We start from the raw sequence: 20,536 nt of genomic DNA, 5'->3' as shown, positions 1-20,536 counted from the left end.
GTTGTGCCGGTGCAGCACTGTATGTGTAGAGAAGCTCTCGGACATTAAGTTCTTTCCTTTTGTTATGAGAGAAAATCATTGCTATCCGGAGAAAGGTAACAGGTTTCACTAAATGAAGTTTTATATTCAAGTGGGGGGTTGTTATTCTACAGGAAAAGGGCTCTTGGGAAGGTGTAGAGGTTCTTATAGAAGGCGCTGGTTGCAACTCCCACCTGAGTACAAGCTGGATTCAGATCTAAAAAGGAGAGAAAAGAATCAATGAACTAGTGTCTGTATGGCCTCAGAGTCTTAATGTTCTGCAGGTTGGGAGGCCTACATTTTCAAAAGTGATTAGTGATTTTGGGGACCTTGATTTTTTTTGGCGGGGGTGGGGGGCAAACTTAAGATGCCTTAAAAGGGCTCTGCTTTAAAAAAAAAAAGAGAGAGAGAGAATCTTCCTTCTGTAAATCAGGCCCCATTTAAGATGTCTCAAGTTGTGCATCCAAAAATCACAAGTCACTTTTGAAAATGTAGGTTGTGTAGGAACTCACTTCTGTTCAGTGCAAATGACCCTGCTCAACTGTAAGTAAAACTAGACAAATACTGAAAAAAATTATCTGTGAACATCCATTTGAATCTTCACCCCTATCCACTTAGCCTATATTCACATCTCTTTTGAGTTTGCTTTTCCATAAATATTCTAGCAAATAAATTTTCAGGAAATTTGGTGGAATTAGCAAATTTTAACCATACACTGGAAAATATTGTCAGAAAATTTCAGATTTATAAATTCTGATTCTAAGTGTTACACTCAACCAGTTAGACAAACATGTCAAGTGATCTGTGTCAAATCAAATAGTTTTGTACAACCAGTAAACTTATGGAATTTGTTCCTGGACAATTTGCAGAGAAAACGGCGAATTGTACTCAATCCATTGTTCACTGTGAATAGTTTGCCCTACTGATCTAAGATTAATATTATAACCTAATTAAAAAAGCTCTTTCCACTTATTTAAAAATTAGAGATGAGCCTCAGAGAAATCAAATGTTATGAATCTGAACGTGGATCTGTTCTGAATATTACTTGTGGCTGCTTCTCATCTCTATAATTGGACTAAACCAAAGCAAAGAATTTTGCAGATCGGGCACATCTCTACTAATTAAATATAGTGCCTTGCACCTTGTGTTGTCATTTACTGCTTTGCAAGGTGAGTGTAATATAGATGTCAATTGCTACCTCTGGCATAACTGAATGGAGATTACTAATATGGTAGCATTTTACACACACTCTGTAAATGACTGTAAGGTGCATGGCAGTGGAAAGTCAGTATTATTCATTATTTTATTGAGGAATTTGCATTTGTATATATTACTTTTCATCTGCAAAACTTTAAATATTTTTCAAGCATTATCCTCTCAGCTCCCTCGGTGGCATAGATATGTTTTATTATCCCCATTTTACTGATGGAGAAAATGTGACCCAGATGGGTAAAGTGACTTCCCCAAGGTCACACAATGAGTGAGGGGACAGCTGGGAAGAGAACCCACAGTCTTAACTCCCATTTTTCCAGTCTTACCTCTAGACCAGAAGTTCTCAAATAGGGGGGCTATGAACAGGTGTCAAGGTTAATGACCACCTTTCTCTTTTCATGTTGCTAAATAGCAGGGTTGTGTTGGCTGGATCCCAGCCAGATGAAAGGCTGGTTCTGGGAGCAGGTCATAGTATGGGAAAGAGGGTTTCAATATGGGAAAGGTTAAGAAAAATCCAATGTTGTGAAAACTTCATTTTCTGTTTAAAAAAAAAAAACCTGACTGATGGAAAATTCCTGACTAGCTCTATTCGTAACACAAGAAGAAGGAGAAATTCCACTAAATTGAAAACTGGCGCATTTAAAACCAAAGAAAGGAATACTTTTTCCACACAAGATGTAATCAAACTGTGGAACTCATTGCTTCAGGGATGTCATGGAAACCAAAAATTTAGCAAGTTTAAGAAAGGGATTGGATGTTTATATGGCTAACAGGAATATTCAGAATTATATCCATTTCCAGAGGCATACCCAAAATTTGTTAAAGAGGTATGATACCTCCTGCTTTGGGCCTTGAGTCTATCCCTAACTATTAATTATTAGAGATTAGAAGGAGATTTAGTATGGGAGACACATTATCTCACATCTGCCTAATGAGTGGTTTCCTTCATTATCCTCTGAAGCATCTGGCGCTGCTCACTATTGGGGACAGGATCCTGGACTAGATGGACCATTAGTCTGATCCAGTCTGGCAATGCCCATGATCCTTTGTGAATCAAGCCCTGTGTGTTTAAATATATATGATAGGGTCTCTGTGATCCATTGCCTTTGCAGCTTATTCTCAGTTTACACTAACATATGTGAAAGTAGAATCTGGCCCTATATTGTAAACTTTTGGTGGGAGAAAAGCCTTTTTGGAAGATGTTAGCAATGTGCTTTCAGGTAGTGAAAACTAAAAATGTATCTTATCTCACTCCTAAAGAATTTGGCTGAAATTTGCCCACTGGCGACTCTCAGCACAGGATATATTACACTTCAGGCATCCCAAGGCTAGAAGACAGTTGGAAATACTTTGTTCTTTGCCAGATGCAGAAGAGCAGTGAATCCTTTGCTCTAACCTCATGGCAGGGCAGAACGTGGAAAGTGAGATGCTTTTCAAGAGGAAGTCCCCTGCGGGGCTTTCAGGCTGTGTGTATGAAAGCAGTCATGTAGAAGAGTCTGGCTCCACTATTTTGCTAGGTAATACATTGGGGAGAGAGAGAGACAGGCAAGGTAGCCTCTAGCACAAGAACATAATTTAGAAATACAGCAGGAGTCACATCCAGGTATTGTTTGTTACCAGATGATAATGGTCTCTTGGCAGGAGACCAAGACAAAAAGAGCTCTTGGCCCACTTTTATCCCTGATCATTCACCGCTTTTGTCATGTCTGTTATAAAAAGGCAAAGGCGGATTATAATTAAACCGGGTCACTCCAAAAACAAACAGATCCCACCAGAACCTCCAAACAGACTGTCTCTACCAGGTTCCTGCTATCCATCTGTCAGTCAGTCATATTTAAATTAAGTTAGTCTCCAATGCATGTATGATGCAACCAGCACTGTAGTATCTCGGTGCCCTGGAAAGCAGCATATATTCAAAGGATCATATTCATAACGACAACTTTACCCCTCCCAAGGGCCCTGAACTTTCACCGAGCTCAGTTACTTAGCCCCCCTGATCTATCCTCACACAACTCTCCACCCTGCATCCGTCTCTTCCCATCAGCCTCTCTCCCCCTCTCTGACTCTTGGATTTTCCTGAGGCAGAATGGCCCTAGCTCCACATTTGCTCACCAATGGACATTCAGCAGATGATTCATCTCCTCTCTTGCTCTGACTCCCTGCTGCTTCCAGGGCCCACTGACCTGAGAAGCCAGGATCCCTGAGATCCAGCCATAGTCCAATTGTGTGCACGTGTAGTTATGTAATGTGGCCATTACTTGGGGGATGGGTGTAAGTAAGGGGGCCAGGGTTGTGTGTGCAGGTGCATGTGTATTCAATGTGGCTGACACTAGGGATGTGCATATATGATGGGGCCAAAACTGTGCATGTGTGTTTTCAGAGGGGCTGGCACTTGGGGGCAGAGGGAGTGGGTGGAGATGGGAGAACAAGAATATGCATTTATTATGTTATTATGGCACCAATTAACTCATAAACTCCTGCTTCAACGATTGACTGGTTCTCAGCATGAGAACAGCAGTCTGGATTTTGGCCTGCCAGATTATATATTCTGGACAAAAAAGACTCTACACTTTGGTGTGTGGAGAACAGAGACACAGAAAGAATTGTACACTGGAAATAAATAAATAAATATTCAAGCCACATTACTATAAACACCTAAATTACATTCAGCTCCTGAAACATCAAGAGAGGAAATTGTTCCCTGACTTGCATGTTTTGCTTTTATTTTAATTGGAGTGCTATCTGAGCTCTTATTTATAAAAGACCCAAACTGGAAAAAAATGAAGTTGTCAGTTGGGATTTAGAGGGAACAGATGAAAAAGGTATAAAATATTTGGGGGCAGGGAGAGATGGGGAAATATGTGAAAAAGCTTTTGAAAAAACCTAATGAAAACCCAACCGTTAAAAATAAAATAAGGAACAGAAAACAGGTGTCTAAGTCACTAATGGCTTCTCTGAGGAATTCCCCAGAGTGAGAGACATCTCCAGGAGCTCTTACCAGCTTCAGTCTCTACTGCATTGTTGCCTGTTTAGCCTTTTTCTCTGTTCTGATATATTTACCTTTAATTAATCATGTGTCTGCCTAAATCTCTCTCTCACTTCTCAACTTTCCTCTTCTCTCTCTCGCTTTCTTCTCCTCTTTTTTTTTTTTTTTAGTGGCATTCTCTGGGATATTACCATCTGTTTCCCCAGGGAAGTGCTGAGATGTGGAATATATTGTAAAATCACAAAAAAGACCTCCTACATAACCAGACTGGTATTTCACAGGTGGCACTGGCAGAATGAGTTCATTGTGTTTACAGACATAACTCAACTATGTAGGTTTGTTTTCTCACCCCTTACTAGTAAATAGAATTGGCTGTAGATGCTAAGTGCCAAATCCATCCTTTATGTCACTTCACTGACCTCAATTGTATACACTAGGAATCATCTTAAAAAGTGGGCACTGCAGGTTCTCACAGGAATAACTGTAGGCACATGGACCAAGTATTAGTGATGTATAGTGTCCTGCACCCACAAAGCAGAGAGCTGGTTTTTCAGTCTTGGATACCTGAGTTAGGGCACCCGGTTCCACATTTGGATGTTGGCTTAAGAGTGAAAGTCAGCCCTGTGTGGAGAGACAAAGGAGGCTGATGCACCAGTGGGATGTATGTACCTGGAGTTCTGCACAGGGCTGAATTTCACTCTCAGATTGCAAGGGGATAGGGACTGTACACCAGCAGATAGATATTGGCAAATAAGATAGCTATAGGTAGAAATGGATACATGGATGTGGATAGACTGATAGAGGCACAGATTAGACCACTTCTGACTTTATCAAAGTCTGCTTGCCCACCACTAGATCAAAGGCTTTGAGAAGATGGAAAAGAAACTTGTGCCGCTTTCCTTTCCTTGCCACTCATGCCAGAGCATTATCCAGCGGCTGCCCTTTATACCTATTGCTCTTCATTTGCCATCACTGGGCCTTTTAGTTTGCACTCGGAAGTGGAACAGCCGGGAGGAAGCTTTGCCATAATGTTTCTATGGAAACAGTTAGCTCTGCAGCCAGTTCTCCAAAGGGCACAAGCCGTGGATGCCTCTGAGTAACTGTTACATGAATACACTCCTGAGCCTTATCCCTGGACACCAGCAGATCTCCGTAATGGTTTCCTAGGTGACCGTTTTCTCCATGTTGTGAACAGTAATAGGCAAGTTAGCAATGCTAAGTGGTGCTCTCTACCCTTCTTGCTGCTGACAGTGAAAGGCAATGTACTAGCAATAGATCTCAATCTGGTGCACTTCTATTCCTAGAGGAAACATGTTCACACAGACTCCTGGTGCCGGATGAATGGGTTTCTACAGGACCTGTGGCGACAATCCAATTATGTCCAGATCATACAGGATCACTGACATTGCTTTGCAAACCAACACATGGCTCAGTGTGCCCTAGTTAGCAGATGCATTCCATTTCTCTGGCCTGCATGGTATATTCCACATGCATGAGAATAGGAATTTTATCATTTGATAGCAGCTGACTATTCCCAGTATATGTATGGTAGGTGGAATGCACCTGATGTACATTGGATATTCCATGCTCAAGCGAATAGATTGCACCTGCTGTGCTGCTAAATATTCCAGGCACCTTCAGTTGGAATGGATTTGCTGTGCAGCTGACCACTCCAGCGTCATCCAGTAGATTGATCCAGGTGCCTTCAATTAGAACACATCTGCTGAGCTGCTAAATATTCCAGGTGCTTCCAATTAGGGCACAACAGCCATGCTCCTGATTGTCCCAGGTGCCTCTAATTAGAACACCCTGCTGCGCAGTTGAATGTTCCAGAACCTTTCCGCTTGAATGCTTCTACTGTGCTGCTAAAGGCTAAATGCCCTACCATTTCCTGGATCCCACTGTAGACTGAAAGGATGAGGACCTGCAGCAGCTGTGGTGGAAGACAAGCAGCATAAAGTCCACTGGTTTTAGTGAGTTGGTGGAACAAATGTTCAGTGTTTGGAAATTTTTTCTCTGATGCTCTCTCCCTCTCTCTAGGTGCAAATATAGGAAGGGAATAACTTCTTTTGAAAAGTGATCTTGTGGGTGAGCATCTCCATGAGGAGAAATGGCATAAATTCAGAGGTGATTAGCCAAATTCTGAGGGGACCGTGTAAATTAGACTTCCTTCCCCACCTTTGCACTTGAAATTCCTTAAAGCTACTTTCACCCACACTGCCAAAGTCTAAGGCTAAAGTCTAAACTAGTGTAATTTATATGTAAGGAACAGGAAGAAGGTGTAAATTAAAGTAACCTCCACCTTACTTTACCCCCACCTTCTGCTCCCTCTATGTAGGTTAGAGCAGTTACCTCACTGCAAGTAAATCTAAGTTAGTGCAAGGGAGTCTAACTTACTGTAAGAGGGTGGTTTGCCTTTGGGCTGGAGAGCCTGGGGCTAAGCCAGCCCTCTGACTACAGGATGAGCCATATCTGGGCTAAGTCAGGTGATTCCCCCATATAAAAAAGCAAGATGTTGCAGTAAGAGGGGGAAAGTCCAGGAGACTGAGTTATGTTTGGAGAGACTCCAGGGAGCAAGAAGCAAACAGAATGGAGATGAATTTAGCCATTTTATTCTCTTTACAACTGACCTCTGACAGACTTGATTTTTACAAATGTATGCATGGTTTGAAATTGTTCCACAAAGTCTTTGCTCAAACATATTGCACCCTATGGGTTTTTCATGAATGGTGCAGTTTGAGTATGTCTTTAGCTTGTTGCTGTTTGTTTGTTGTTCATGGTGTGTGATTGGTCACTGCTGTCATGTGGTGTTCTTGATTGGGTGAATGGAGATTCAAAAAAACACAAGCAGAGGCATGACAGAGATTTCAAGATGATGATAAGATGGGCTGGTTGAAATTTTCACACACAAAGTTGTTGAAAAAGTCCTTTTTTATAAAATGAAAATTGTAGATATGTGAAATTTTGCCATTTGATGTGAAATTTTCAGCAATATTTTTAGTATTTGTTTCAATAGTAATTTCAATTAAATTTGGATACAAAGTATCAAAATTATCAGGGAAGTTCTTCATTTACCAAAACCCCAGTTTTCAGTAAGAAAAAGGGTGGACGGGGGTTGGTAAATGAAAAATGTCAATAATTACAACAATGCTCTCAGTAAAACGTGAGTAAAATGCAATAAATTAAAACGCAGCTAAATATATATATTTTTAAAAATCACTGAATATTGCAGAAAATAGATCCATATGAAATGGAAACAACTTTGATTTTTTTCACCAAATCATTCTCAATTCTTTTTACCAGCTCTAGTGTTGTGCACCCCTCCATGCAACTCATGCAAACACATAATACATTTTTTTAAATCTTGCCTGGTGCAATTCCTAGTGGTGCAGAGGATCAACACTAGGTCTTTGTCCTGCTCAGTCATTGAGCCTCTGAAGCAGTGCATTGGCCTTGTGCTGATCTTCAGGGTCAGGGAGGTCTGATTTCACCCTCTGAACATTGTGAGCAAAAAGAAATCACTTGCATGAAAGCTGCATAGAAAATTAATTTTAAAAAAAAGGGTAAGAATACCATTGAGATAGTTGTGGGTCTTCTTGGTGTGAATACTTGTTAATACAATTGTCCAGTATTTTCTTAGTTCTATCTATTCCTGTAAAAGGCTGCACCATCATAATAATGTTTAATTTTAGTAGACATGATGGCAACTTGACTTTAGCCAGTAGTGCCAATCTTAGGAGGACCAGCAACACACAACCAAATTCTGTTGTACCAGCTGATTAATCTAGCTGTGTTGCGGCGGTCAGAGATGTTCACAAACCCCCCCAGCATAGGCTTGTTGTTTCAGTGACGGGGGATAAAGCTCCATTTTTTTTTAAATTCAAGACACGATGTTTTTAATCTTGTTTTGACAGTTTTCCTTGGGCTGTGTGTTCCTTTGAAGCTACTTTGAACTGTGTGGGTTAATGGGGCAATTAGATATTAGTCTTGAAAGTAGGGTAATTTCTAAGGCAAAAATCTTTCAAAATATGGCATTCAGCTGCCTTAACGAGATCCTTTAATGTACTTGTAAACTTCAACATATAGGAGACTCATAAGGCTAGATTCCCCACTGTCTTGTGCCTTGTGTTGTCATTTTCACCTGCGCAAGATGCGGGCGAAGTACATGTATAATGCTACCATCAGTGTAAGCATGTGGAGAATTCTGATGTGGCAGCATTTTATACCTATTGTGCATGGGTGCAAATGGTTTCAAAAGGTACAGAGAAGTGGAGAAGGATTCTGAAGAAACTTACAAATCTGAGGCTAAATCTTGCTCAAAGTCAATGGGAATTTTTACCTGGGCATGGCCTGTATGATTTGCCCTTACTCCATATATACACAGGGACCATTGCTGAAAGGCAGCCACTACTGAGATGAAAGATGGAAGCCGTTTGACAGTTCAGGGCAACACTATATCAGAGCTTTATGTCAGAAAGTTGAAAAACACTTTTTTTCAATTAAAATTACAGGGGGGATTTAGAGGAAGAATGTAGCGGTCCAACTCTGAAGCAGGCCAGGACACCTAGGGTCTTAATGGCTACAGATTTTCAGGACCACATTGATTTTAGGACTCAACTGAAAAAGACTACTCTTCTGCACCACAACATTCACTAACTCCATACTAGGTTATTGGTTTCTGAGTCAGAAAAAGGAATGCCAGCTGTTGAATCACCAGCACCTAGGTTGTCTTTAGCGGTTTCGCATCAAAATACACTGACCTAACCCAGTGTTTTATCCTGTCTAGTCTAAAATATCTCCAAGGGACTAGGCTCCTCTCACTGTCCTTGAGAGATTATTGAGCATTCTAAGAGATCTAAGAGCTAGATACAGAGGAGAAACAGCAATGAGAGGGATAGAATGCAGCAAGTCCTGTCATGTCATGAAAGACGATGATGGCGGCACTTGTCCAGACAAGTAAAGAAGTGTATAGTGACTCACAAAAGCATGTATCTTTTATCTAGTAAAGTGCCTGAAGGCAGTATGTGATCAGAGTGGTGCTCCACACTTTCATAAGAGCCCAGAGGATCCCACTCTGTGTTGTACCTAATTGTAAGGGCGGGCAGGAATATTTCCGATGCATGGTCTGTGAATGAACACAAGCCTAGTGTTTGCTGATGCGAGATGAACCTAGTGACAAAGATTAAAATGCCAATACTATACATTTCAATAGCTCTACCCATCTCAAAGCATTTCATAAACATTGCATGCTGGAAACCCTTTACGCACCACTGAAATGCCACAAACTCTGGGGTGAAATATGGAAGCTGTTTAACAATCTACAGCAGGACTACACAATTTAACAATACACAGTAGTTTATAATAGGAAGTGTAGACTATCTTATCAAGTGGATGCAATGAGCAGGATTCTCTGCTGGTGTAGATTGGAGTAGTTCCATTCAGTGGAGCTATGCTGAATTACATCATCTGAAGATCTGGTCCCAGAGTGAGAATTTTAGGAAGGCAGAACACATTTAACCAAATTGTGATGGCCCTTATGAAAAAGCCTTATACAGTTGAATGAAAATGAAATAACTCTGTGTTGACCTTTTAAAGCAACTTATAGGATTCTATAGCAGGGATATAATTCTCTATTACATTCTATAGTTTAGTTTTAAAATTCCATAAAAAGATCATGTTCGAATAGTTTTTTACAGTAATTTCTATAGTACCCTATTTAATTCCTGTAGATCACTAGTGGTTTCATCCCCACTAAACTCTGTGGGAAACTTTCCATTAAGGGTCAGATAAGATAACAGGGTTAACTCTTCACTTTGGCACATACATGGCATTTTTAAAGACCAAAGGCTCAGTCATGTACAGTGCTGAAAATTAGTGGCAGCTGAGGGTGCCTGGCACTTTGCAGGATTAAGCCACAAGAAATAAGGTTTATTGATCCAGTGGACAATACTACCGCATGATCGATGTATGGGATTAATGCCACCTACTAAAACACTTCTCGTCCCACCCTGCATAGCTCATGCAGAATTTCTTTCTGAGTAATGATGGCGCTTGGTTCTGCTTAGCTGATGTGGGTGTGAAATGCTACCAAACTTTGCTCTGTTGAAATAACCACACAAGTTTCAGGGTGACAGAGAATTAGACCCACTGAGTGTTTGCCGTACCTCTAGAATGACGCATTCCCACGGCTATTTACTGGTTTCATGTAGCCCGTGCTCTGGGATGGAGGGAGAACACTCTTTTCTTCCATCATCTACTGGCTCAGAGAAATGCAAGCTCTGGCAGGGCCCATTAATTTTTAATTTATCCCTCTCCACATTGTACTGCTGTTGTGTTTTATGAGCACATTATGCTGAAGTGAAGGCTTGTAAAACAGAAAAATTTAAAGTAAAAAAAGCACACTCATTATAGCTAATATGCATGCTAAAGTGGAAATACACAGGTATTTATAGCCCAGCCCAGTATTAATTCTTCTTATTATTTATTATTATTTCATCCTTATAACTCAGCTGAAAATTGAGATATAATTTATACCAGAAACCCAGAGTAGTTAAAAGTGGATGCCTTCAATTTGCAGGTTTCATAGATGCTAGGATAAGCTCTGCAGATGACATGTGACATCTGCAGAACTATCAGTACCCTTCTATTAAGATAATTTCCTCTGCTACCCAGCTCTTCCTTCCCCCCACGACTACCAACCCTAGCACAACACATTTACTGTATGCGAATATGTCCCCATTCTGTCAGTCACACACAATGCCATGCTGAGATTGAAAACTTTCCCCATATACCTTTCCCATTGCCATCCTGGCTGAAAGCAGCTCTGCTCTCCAGGAAAGCAGGCAGTGTCACTAATGTATGCAAGTGACAGTTACAGTCATAAAGCCCTGCTCATTTTATGTCCTGATGGTAAATATGCAAATAATATCAGGTGTTTGTAGCTAGTAGCCTCTCAGCTCTCTGGCACTGTCTTTTTACCTGATTTCATCTCTGGTTCACTTCCCAAGTATTCCATTAGCAGAAAGCAAGAAGGCACCAAACATATCTTTATTGATAAAATTATATCTGAGATGAAGGGATGGTGGGGAAAGCTCCTGACAGAAAGGTGAAATTTAAAACCATCACAGGGGACAGTGCTGGTATCCAAATGTGTTAGGATAATGTGGGGAATGTAGACAATTGTGACCATCTTGTCTTGCCTACTGTCCAATCTGTCGTTGTTATTATTATTATTATTATTATTTATTATTTATTGTTTATTATTGAATAAAATCATTGATATTATGGTAAGGATTAGGGCCCCTGATCATGGTTCAGGGTCCCACTGTACTTGGCATTGTACAAATACAGAAAAACAAGGATGGTCCTGCCCCAAAGAGATCTTTATACTCTTTTTCTTTACCATTGTCAACCTAGTTAGCTACTTCACTGCTGTGTGGTGTGGTTTTTTTTTTTTTATTTAATTTTTTTTTTAGGAGAAATATGCTGCCATTCTGCATTGCAGGCAGAGCCTTGAGTAGAGTGTTACCTCTTTTGTTATCATTGTTCCAGTCTGACCCCCACAGGAACCTCCCAACTTTCTCCAAGTTCAAGCCACTGTAACTGGATGTGCAGAGCATAGGCTGTACCGGCAGAAGGGCTCCGAACACAGTCAGTGTTTCAAGGTTAAACACTTGCTCTGTTGTTTCCATCCAGTTACGGTGACAGGGGCAATGGGTCAAAGAATTGAAAATCACTTCTGTTACTGACCTGTGATTATTGGCCAAGATAATATTGTTGGTGAAATTTTGCTCTCAGTTAGACCTCAGGGGGTACATTTCTTCTATCAACTACACTGGTGTAAATCCAGAATAACTCAACTGAAGTCAGTGGTGGTACTGGTGATTTACACTGGTGTAATTCCAGACAGAAATAGGACCATGACTGCTAAAGTCAGTGGGATTGTGCAAGTGTGACTGAGAGCAGAATTCGGCTGCATATGAGCTGGTTCCTACCATTCCTGTTTTCTGAGAGGTGGGATTTGAAATGTATAGATAAGTAGAGACCCTCATTCAGATCTCACTTACCAACTTGTAAATTTAGGGCCTGATCCAGCTCTTAATTCCATCCATATTCAGGAAATCACTGAGCCACATGATTAACTTGAGGTGTGTACTTAAGTCCCACTGACTTAAAAAGTAAAGCACGTGTTTCAGTGCTTTCTTAAACTGTGGCCCTAAGTGACATTAATGGAGTTCTACCATTGAAAAACCAATGTGCAATCAGAAGCAGGCCAAGAAAGTTCACCTATCCCTTTAAAACTGAAAGGTAGAACCTAACAAATAACACACAAGGGGCCAGATTTTGCAGTTAGTGACACTGGTGTATACCAATGAAGCTAATGGAGATACTCCAGGTTCACTCTCATTCACCCAATAAACACAGACTATAGCTCAAGGTGTTCTTCACCTTCTTCCTTTGACTATCGTTGCCAGAAGCAAGGAGATAAGGGAAAGGTGGGCAAGGCTACAGCTTCTGCAGTCTGAGGCCAAAGGTAATTTTCAGGAGGTAAGTATTACATTAGAATTGTTAGTGAGCCCAGACTGGTACAGAATGTTGCGAGCCACAGACCTTAAATAAAGAGAAGAAATAAAACAGCTTGGGCTGCACAATCCAAGAAGTACAGTGGAAAAACCTCTCTCTCCAGTCTTGCAAAACCTAACGTGATGTCTCCTAGCGTCTAGCTGCTTCTATCTAATGCAGTCTGAACTGCTGCAGCAGTCTTTTTAGCAACATTTCAGCTCAGTGAGCTATAGGGAAGGAAGCTGTGCAGTCAGGAAGGAGTTGAAGTGTAGAATTTTACTATCCCTGTTTGATACTGTCTGCTGTGGCATACGCAAGCCAGCTGATCTACTCTCTCAAACGCTGCTCGGCTCTGAAAACAGCTTCTTAACAAAAATGGCTCTGACATCTGCAATATTTTCCCTTTTTGCTCTCACTAAACTTTCCCTCTGGCATGAAATTAATCCCTGATTGATCTTTTTGTTGATACTGATTTTCCTAAGAGTGATTCCTTGTGTAACTTCAATGTATTCAGTGGTCTATGAGGGGCCCTCTGTAGAGCTTTGACAGTGTTGCTCTACCAGCTATCCAGACAAATACCAGCTTCATTACATGTTGTACAAATGTAATTTTTCAGTTGTTCTGTCATTTATCACATGCATACATAATCTCCAAGGCTATCTATCTTAAACTATTAATTTTTAATATGGGAAGTTATTAATTCTGTATGCAAATATGTAAAAAATACAGCAGGGTTATTGAAATAATAACAAATATATATTCTTAGGGCTGAATCCTGCAGTCATTATACAGAAAAAAGGTCCTTTGAAGCCAGTGAGACTATTGTTCTAGTAAGGCCTGCAGAATTTGGGCCTTAGGTATTCATCACCGTTAAATCCAGGATGTCTTTATGGATCGTGAGCCGTCATATAGTTTGAAGGATATTGGGCTGCCTGGATTAGTAACAAACTGATTAGGTCCAGAGAAATGTAATAAATGGTGCCAGTGTGGGGGTAGGACGAACCTGACCTGAGAGAACCCAGGCTGTACCTGTCCTGGGGTTAAAACAGAGGACCCATTGTGCTGAGTGCCAAAAAGCTCATTGGAGCAAGGAGTGCCTTTTATCATACATCTGCATACAAGCACTCAGCACAATGGGGACCTGCTTTGGGACTGGCACCTCAAGGTGCTACCACTACCCAAATACATAATACTGGGGGCGGGGGGTGGTGGTAACAAAGGGCATGGAAATCCTAGGGAGAGGAAGGACAAGTATCACAGAAATAAGATTGCGGAGGTGGGTCAGTTGGGATTGAACCTAGAACTTCTGGATCCAAAAGCAGCATTCACCAGTGTGTAAGCGAAAGGAACAGCTCCTTTAGAGTAGAGCCAGTAACACTTATCAAGTTCTAGACCAGGGGTCAGCAGCCTTTCAGAAGTGGTGTGCCGAGTCTTCATTTATTCACTTTAATTTAAGGTTTCGCGTGCCAATAATACATTTTAAACCTTTTTAGGTGGTCTCTTTCTATAAGTCTATAATATATAACTAAACTATTGTTGTATGTAAAGTAAATAAGGTTTCAGAATGTTTAAGAAGCTTCATTTAAAATTAAGTTAAAATGCAGAGCCCCCTGGACTGGTGGCCAGGACCTGGGCACTGTGAGTGCCACTGAAAATCAGCTCGCGTGCTGCCTTCGGCACCCATGCCATAGGTTGCCTACCCCTGTTCTAGACATAGTCTAGCCACTAGAGAGGGACAAAGAGCTACACTCTACTACTGTAGGTTGCACAAGTATGTGTGCATGTAAGTGCACCTCCTGCCCCCTCCCCCCCATAAATATTATTATCTCAATTCTTGAGATGGTTTATCTGCTGAGATTGCCAACAAGTGACTATTGTGGTAGTGAATGTTGTGTAATAAGAAACTTGTCCACTGAGAACTGGGCCAGGACCCACCAATACAATGCAGCTCAGCTAGAGCACAGCCATCAGATGCTAATCAGCCACTGACTTGTGCTGGATTTCAGTTGGTAGCCTATAGGAGTCTGTCACAATGAGCATGATGCTGTGGGATGCTGAGAGCGCTCAACTGCCATTGAAGTCCAATGGGACTTGCAGACACTCAGCACCACGCAGAGGTGATCCCAAAATTCTATTACTGATCTTCTGAACGTGTGAAGATCTTTCATAACAAGTCTCTGTTCAGTACCCCAAAGAGGCAGCAAATTAGTTGCAATTTTTGTGCACATGAAAATGATTCAAATGTAATCTGGACTAAATTAAGCCTGCTACAATAAAGGCCATTTATAATAGAAAATGAGTTTAAAGTCATTGATATAAAGTGGGGCTAAATTCAGAAGTCTTTATTACAGTCTGATTCTGATTCCATGCTGGTGCAGATTCTCAACTGGTGTAAATCAGTGTAGCTGATGGATTTACACCAGCCGGTGAGATCTGGTCCATTACTATTTGCATTACTGCAGCTCTTAAAATCCCCAACTGAGATCAAAACTCTACTGTGCAAGGAGCTGCACATGCCCATAACAAGAGACAATCCTGGATCCAAAGAGCTTAAAATCTAAATAGATGAGTCAGTCATGGGGAGCATTATCAATCAGTTTGACAGATGGGAAAGCATCATGCACAAAAAATAAGTTATTTAGCCATGGCCAGTGAGGATGTCTGGGACAAAGGAAAAGAGCTCAGATCTCCTATAGTCAGTCCAGTGCCTTAACCATAAGGCCATTTGGTACCATCTCCAATACCGAGCACTGTAAATGAATTCAAGAGAGATCAGAGTCAGGCACTGAAGCTGGGAAAACTCTTTAACTGGGCAAAATGCCCATTTACTTTTGTGAGGGCCCATTCCTGCAAAGATTTACTCATGTGTTTAACCTTGGGCTTGACTCTGGTCCTATAGAAATCAGTTCTTGTCCTGGGGCAGAAAGAGACCTTACAGTTAGGACGGTTGAAAATTTTCCATCAGAATTTGGGCAGGGGCTGTAGGTTGTTTTCTTATCTGCTTGCTTGAAACTTTTTCTTCTTTTCATCTAAAAGATGAAAATTAAAAGTTTTCATCTGAAAACCAAACATCAAAGATTATTTTTATTAAAATGCCAATATTTTCCTGGGGAAAAAGTTCCAATCATCTCCTCTTATAAGTAGCCCATAGAAATCAATCATTGACTTCAATGGGACTACTCACAGTGCATACATTTAAGCACATGCATAATTGTTAGAGAGATCACAGCATGGCAGAGGACTTCAGGGTTTGCCCCCTACCTTTTAGCCTGTGCGGACAAAATCTTCCTGAAGAGGAATTTGCTGTGAGAAGCTTCTGTTCTCAGTGAAACATGCTGTTACTCTCAGCCATGTATATTTTATTGAGGTCATTCACAATATCAGATTTCTCCCTCTCCTCTCCCACCCTTCATGTAATACAATTTTATGAAACTGACATTTGTGACTCCTCTGCTTTAGAAAAATAAATTATGTGGGGAAAGCTGACAGCAAAATACTTGTTTAGATTTTATTAAGCATCAGGAGAAACGCTGTATAAGATGCCAAAAGAACAAGATGAGCAGAATCAAGTCTTGAGCCATCAGAGAGGCCCTCCCTTTCCCATCCACATGCACAGGTAACCATTAGCAAAGGGGGGGGGGATAATTTTAAAGCTTAGGAAATATTGACTGAAATGATTTCGACTAAGACTTTTATTTAATAAAAATTGTATTGCTTATAGTGTAATATAACAAATCTGTGAATACCTATGCTATTATATGTCTCACTGTGCCACACACTGATATTAGCATCACAATAACAAAGAGAGAATTCAAAACCACCTGATTCAGAAGAATCCTAAAGAATCTCCTTTAGCTGATATATGCATATTGCCCCATAAAACATAGTTGAGCAGATCTGCTTCTAGCCGACAGACACACACACATACACAGAGCTAATTCAGTTTAGCAAAATAATTCCTGATTCCTTCCACACTCCAAATATTTGAAATTGAGAAGGGTCTACACTGTTTAAATAAAAAATTACATCTAAACTTTCTTTAAGTTTGGGAATATCTGGGTAAGGTTTATGTATTGGGCCATTAAAGCTAAAACAGTGAATTCAGATCCCTGTCTGCTTGAAGTTTTTCAGTTCAATCCCATCTCTAATTTTAAATGTACACATTTTTATTTTGTTTAGATAAATGACAAATTCTTAAGGTGAAATCATGACCCCACTGGAGTCAATTGCAAAATTTCCTGAGACCTCAGAAGGGCCAGTATTTCCCCATTAAATACAACACGCAGTGCTAAATACATGCACAAATAACTGAGAATCAGCTTGTATTGAAACTATGTTTATAAGTTGAATTCATTGAATTTAATTGGAGCTTTACAGCTGATATCAAATAAGAGCAGGATTGGTCCCTCTGTTTTTTTTATTTGCCTCTGCACTGGTGAGCAATTTGCAAACATTAAATAAATATGCAATCCCATGAAACAGACATTTTAGATGAATTTTATAGATGTAAACAGAGGCACAGAGGTGAAAAAACTTGCAAGTAAGCACAGTGGGTACAATGAATCTTCATCCAGAGGGCCAGCACATCCCATAAGTTATACTTTGAGTGCTCACATCATCCATTGGCACTGAGATGTCCCTCTGGATAGAGTTGAATTTTGCACATAGGAGCTAGGAATAGAGTGCAAAAGACCTGTTCGCAGTCCTCTGCTCTGACCGCCAGATAACACTCTATCCCAGAGCTAGGAATAGAACCCAGGAATCCTGGCCCCCACTGCATTTGCTCTAGCCACTTTACAACAATGCTCTGTCATCAGTTATGTGATTGGAAAGCCCCAGCTATATGAAAATTACAGCATCAGACACATGAGAGAAAACCTCAAAGAGTAACGACAAGTTGATGCAACATCCTTCTGGGAATGAAAAGTAGGAGGAAGTTTCTAGCCAGCAGATGATAATGATGGTGAATCAGGTTTCCCCAGCTAACTAACCTCTTGTTCTTAATAAATCCAGACGCTCCATTCCAAGGATAAACATGGTCCCCATGTCTAACCAGACAGACACCTGCTGTCATTTTCCTTATGTCTGAACCTGCACAGCAAGACCAATTATCCAGCTAACACACTGGAGACGAATCCTGCACTTTGTGCCATCCCATCAGCTGGATTAAAGTTGTCATGGATACCATGGCAACATTGTTTCAGATGCTGATGGGAGAATTAGTTATGATTAAATTATTGAGGGTCAGGTGTGTGGTGTCCCGTCCAACCTTCCCCTATAGACTTTCCTGGTTATCACAGCACCTGGGCTGTGATTCCTTTCAGAAGCAAATCAGCCAATTAAAGACTTAGTGGATCCCAAGGACATGTTGGTATGTGAGATGCTACACAGGATGGGAAGGCCCTGCATGAAAGTCTCTGAAGCAGCTAAGCACCTTTTGCACATGTAACAGGCTGCAGTGAGGAGGAAGAATAGCTCTTGCCCTACCACAGACTCTGTTTTTAAGCCTTGGTCTTTGCTTTGTTGGATTCCCCCTCTACAAACACATTCTATGTGATGCAAGTGTAATGTGGTGCTCTCAGGTCAGCAGTGATGATGGAACTGATGATTTCTGGATCTAAAATTATGAGCTTCTATTGTCGGATTTAAAAGACCCTGGAACTGTTAGCTCAAAGATTGTAATATACTTCTAAACCGCTATGTTGTCCAGCCACTAGGAGACAACACAGAGTCAGACTGTGCATGTATGGGTTACTATGCAAGCAACAAGGACTGCTGTAAAATGGAAGCTGTCTATCTCCCTGGTAAGCTGTAAAACCAACATCTTGATGAAGGATTGGCCACAGCCAGAACTACTTACCTCCAGGATTCTCAACCTATTTTGAATCATGTCTCTATTAGCATTGTTTTGAGATGGAGCTCCTCCCCGCTCACAATAGCAAGAAGGATACTTACCTTGCCCTTTACAAAATGCTTCCTAGAGACCCACTTCTTTGAGGAGGTCCATGGGCACTAACCCACATATTAGTGTGTGGTGTTGTGACCATGTGAGTCGGTGGCCTTGAGCATGGATTTGCAACACCACTCAAATTTGACCCGGCCACCCCTGTGTCAAGTCAGAGGGGCAGCTGGGCCCCACTTGAAAGTTTGATGCACTTTCCCCCCCAGTTGAGAACATATGATTTAGTCAAATCCCATCCCTGAAATCTGGGTTTCATATAAAATGGAACTTGGAGATGAAGGATTCTGGCCAAAGCCACCACTCATTTTGACTGAAGTGGAGTGGGCTCACACACAAACTGCTATGCCAAGGAATGACCAAGAGAAGATTCTCAACATGTCCTTGAGGGGAAGTCAGCTGAGAGAGTTTGGATGGAGACTTTGCTTGGAATGGAAATGAAGGCCCATTTCTAGTCCTGACCACTTGTGGTTATGCATAATCCTATGGCATTTATCTCAGTAACAGAGGTGTTATCCCTCTAAAATTCTCCTTCCAGTTTTGGTTGTATACAGGATTCCCCTAAACCAAGTATAAGATGTAGAACTTTGGTGAATTCTACAATGGAACTTTTGTGGAATCAGTTTAACTTATGAGTTAATATATTAAAATAGCTTGCACTAGCAGAAGGAGTAAAGAAGAGACATTTCATGCAAGGGACCAAATATTGCACAATATATTCACTACAGGTTAATTCATCCTTGTTCAAATACCATGGAATTCATTGATAAATGCAGCCTTGGGTGCTTCAGGGCAAAGATCTGGAAAAGTCCATAGGAGTGGACAGGATCATGCTACATATGATGTCCCTTCGGATAGAGAAAAGTCAGGGCTTGGATGTAATGAAGGTAAAGGGGATTCTTTACTGAGACTGCTGGAGATGGAGAGACCCTATGGTTCTCTCTGGCTCTGTAGCTCCTGATCTGACAAAGACAGCCTCTTTTGCCTAATGTCTCCTTCTAGGGGCTCCCAAAGTCATGTTCTAAACTAGGAAATCTTGCATTGAACTGTTGACTCCTCTAGGCTACACAATGGACATCAGCTCCAGAGGGAAATGTGTGGAGTAAATAGGGGCAGAAAAAAAGCTGAAACAGCTGCTGGAGGAAGGACATTAGTGTATTTGAAAGCAATGGTTTTTAACCCTATGTCAACAGAGTTAAGAGGCCTTTTGTTGTTCATAGAAGCTTAAATGCCTCATGTTTGTCTTGACAATGCAGTGGTAATTAAAGCATACAAATACATTGAGGTAATAGAGGTCAGTAGAGCTGATTAAGCGACCTATTACAGGACTCTGATGGTTGGGAGAAATCAAGAGGTCTTGCTAAGAGCCATCTAGTGTCCCATTCAATATCTGCTTTGATTAGGTTCTAGAGACATTAATGACTAGGCGCTCCCTCACATGGCCAGCAGCCCTGGCTGCTCCATGTTGAGAATTGCGCCTGTTAGCCCAGGACGTTTGTGGGCATTAGCTTTGTATTTTATCCAAATATAAAGGGGCATTTAGTTTTTACCCTCCTCCCTGACCCTTGCTTGACTGCAGCCTGGGTAGCTGGAGATCTTTGTGATGCAGTGTTTACAGCATCTGACTTTGTTGCCAAACAGTGATTTACTGCTGCAAATGATGCTGCTATTTACCTTGGAGCATTGGACTGGCTCTCAGAACTGAATGGAGTGTTGAAATGTAGAGAAGCCTCTTCAAAGACTAGTGATGGGCAAACACTTAAGATATTGCCCTAAAGGCTCCCTGTTAATTAATCCAG

The 20,536-nt window shown here is 41.1% G+C and overlaps 2 long non-coding RNA genes across 2 annotated transcripts in view; one reads left to right on the top strand and one right to left on the bottom strand.

Annotated features, from left to right (window-relative positions):
- The window catches only part of LOC120375767, a 105,680-nt gene that overhangs the window by 34,070 nt on the left and 51,074 nt on the right, over positions 1–20,536 (top strand). The window lies entirely within an intron of this gene.
- LOC120375768 lies at positions 135–11,064 on the bottom strand. The gene is made up of 3 exons (XR_005586766.1): positions 11,008–11,064; positions 10,381–10,580; positions 135–235 (listed from the first exon to the last, which is right to left on the bottom strand). It is a non-coding gene; the product is annotated as an uncharacterized LOC120375768 (long non-coding RNA).

Source organism: Mauremys reevesii, linkage group 12 (assembly GCF_016161935.1).
Source record: "Mauremys reevesii isolate NIE-2019 linkage group 12, ASM1616193v1, whole genome shotgun sequence".
In the NCBI taxonomy this organism is placed as follows: Eukaryota; Metazoa; Chordata; order Testudines; family Geoemydidae; genus Mauremys; species Mauremys reevesii.
This window is presented reverse-complemented; position numbering and strand designations above follow the sequence as displayed.